This window comes from Pseudomyrmex gracilis, unplaced genomic scaffold (assembly GCF_002006095.1).
Source record: "Pseudomyrmex gracilis isolate BER0280 unplaced genomic scaffold, ASM200609v1 scaffold_108, whole genome shotgun sequence".
In the NCBI taxonomy this organism is placed as follows: Eukaryota; Metazoa; Arthropoda; class Insecta; order Hymenoptera; family Formicidae; genus Pseudomyrmex; species Pseudomyrmex gracilis.
Window position 1 is genome coordinate 417681 of NW_018020692.1, and position 3299 is coordinate 420979.

The window sequence follows — 3299 nt, forward strand, 5'->3', positions numbered from 1 at the left end:
ACTGTGTATAAATCAACTCTTGCACGGTATTATTTATTATAAATACAATATGAATGTGTGAGTCGATATATATATATATATATATGTATATAGTGTGTTTCATATATATAAATTATGGTCACCGAGATGGAAAGTTCGCGTTATATGTTCAGTGTAGCCGATACACCACCGAGTTCGCACGGTCACATCTCATTTGATGAAAATATTTTATTTTGTTATTATAACGTGTAATTGTTTTTCCAGGCCTCTGTTGGACAACTTAACGCATCCATTGTTTTCGCCGTTTACAGTCGAATTTGTTCGCACAGTATGTAGAATCGAAAATTATAGGCCTCCTAACAACGATAGATAAATAGGGTATTGGATAATTTCGGAGGTCGCAGAGACTCGTAGGAATTTTCATATGCTCAAACGGGAATTAATTTTTTTCTTTTGTTTTTTTGGTGTTTTTTTTTTATTATTCCGCATTATATAATATACAAGATAAGTTTATCAAAGGCGACATGTGATGTTTTTGTTTATCACTACACATGTTTAAAGTCAAAACAATTAAATTAAAACACATTAAATTTAAAAAAAATCAAACAATTGAAACATCTTGTGTTTTTCTGCTCGTACCTGCCCAAGCAGTTCTGTCTTTTCAAATCAAATAAATTCGTCATTTTTGCAGATGCGATTTTATAATAATTTTATATAATTGAAATAAAAAATAAAATAAAATAAATTGTTGTTTTCGCACGTACAATTTTATACCATCTTGTCCACTTTTAGACGCACGCTCTATCTTGTTAATATAATACTGTAGAATTCTCTCTTCGTGCTGACACACAAAGCGCGTCTTTAACTTCATTGAGAAATGTTCTTACAAATCTCCACGACTTCCATGAACTAAGACAATGTATCGTGTATTTTAAGGATATTATTCGCTAGGTATATATATATATATATATATATATATTTATATATATAGATAAACACCGCAACGTACTCTGTACAACCGCAACGTGGTTGCGCGCAAACTACTTCTTGGCAATTCTAAGTAAAGCTTATAGTTTGAATAAACTTCTTTAAGTATAATTACGGTTTTTTTTCTTTATATATATATATAGGTAAATAATAATTCTATTAGAAACAACAGTACAATATCCTGACTGTTATTATCATTTATCAACTATGTATATGTTACACTTTCTAGATTTTTAAGGTATTTTCATTGAATCTCGCGTGTGTATGTTTTGGTTCTGAGAAATAGTTACGATATAACCATTTTTTTTTTTTTAACTATTATTATATAACTGGCCAATAAGTATTTCGCCACTTTTTGTTTTCTTACATCATTAATTCTATGTACTTGTATATACATGTAATATATACAATAGTGTTTTTTCCCCGCTCTCTTAAAATATCAGTAATAGTAAAATCTAGACTTTTATTAATTTTTTTTTTGTCGCATATAATATAGTTGCAGGAATAAAAACCCCCCCCCTTCTAATCCTTTGCTGTGCGCTTGCGCGTTGCACACACTGGAATATAAATACAATTTTTATATAAAATTTGTATATAATCTACATCGAGAGTCCGGTTTTAAGTGACTCGTCTTGTTCAATCACAAAAGATATAAACGTTCGTTAATTTACTAGGTAAGCAAGGGGTCTTGGGCGGTATCACTCCGGCAGTAGTTTTTCTTTCTTCTCTTCACATGTCGGCATCTCTGATTTTCGACGTTTCTTGTTAAACGACAAATCAATTTATCTCTTTATTGTGTAAAACAAAAAAGATATACAGAATTTATTTTCGCATTTGTTGAATCGTTGCGATTGCAATCATCATCGTTCCTCGGTCTAAAACAACACGTTCAAGTGTTATTTTTCTTGTCGTAATCATATTGCGATATCGCGGTACATGTTTTTTCAGATGAGAAGTTTTTTGATTCTCTCTTTCTCTCTCCCTCCCCCCTCTCTCTCTTACTCTGTATAAACTTTGATTGTACGTGAGTTACAACGTGATAAATTCTTAAGGCCTTGTACAAATATTGCTATTTTTTTTTAACTTTTTTGCACGATTTAAATTTTTCATAGACTTCTCAATAGACTTACTCGTAGAAATCGTCGTGAATATCACGTAATAAAACACCAATACACACACATCAAAATGTGAAAATAAATTCTATACAAGCAAATATATTCTAATTTTCTCAGAGCATAAAAAATCGTAAAAAGATGTAAAAAGTCAGCCGTTGTTTCTTCCTCTTCGTCTTATCTTTGTTAGATATGAGATTTATTCATCTCATCCAAACTTATAAAATTGCCAACCTAAACTACATGTAACAGCCAACCTATAACCGTGACTTTTTGCAAACAATATATCGCTTATTAAATAAAGTTTGGAGCTCTGCAAACAAAGGTACGCATGTTTACAAAGGTACATAAATAAGGGTACTTTTCTCGTACGTTCATGTTTTACATCACATGTTCATGTAATAATTAAAATACGAAAACGCAACACGAAACTGTCAAATAATTTACGTGTAGAAAGCATTTTTTTTAAAAAGCGCGATCTCTTTTTTCTCATTTCCTCCTCTTTTAACTTTTATATAAATTTTACTTTTTTATTCTTGTAAGATATTTTTTGTGTCATATGTGTGTGTTGTCCATATTTCCAGTGTGAAGCCCTATTATCCCCTGGTTTAATCGTTTTTTCTAATTATTTATTATATAACTTACACACCTAAAAGAAAGGAACACTATATGCACAATGTGTCCAGCAATAGGCTGAAGATTTCTAACAGATGGATTATTTTACATTGAAAAAATTTATTTACAAAAGTGTGACCTTGCAACGCTAAAATCCCTTTGTAGGTCTATCATAGCCTTGAATGCGAATAGACCGAGTGTGTATAAAGATCTTATTGCAGGAACAAAATAGAGTATTCTTCAATGTGTCCACAAAACGGTTGTTTAAACTGGCGTAAGCGTGTAAATGTTTCATTTCATGTATACTTTTGTTTTGCCCTAGAAGACGAACGTGTAAAATAAATGTAGAAAATTGCAGTCTCTCAAAAATCTACCACATTTGTCGTATTTATATTCGCAACAAACATCGTATTGGTCATTGTGTTATATAATATACATCATAATTTATAATATTAATTGAACAATTTTTTGTCATCAATTATATATTATAAAACTCTCACGCAACTGGGAAGTGTGTTGTTTCCCCTTGGCATATGGTATATAAGTTATATAACTTGTTAAAGAGACAGTTTTAATAATATATAAAACACATTGTTATCCATTATA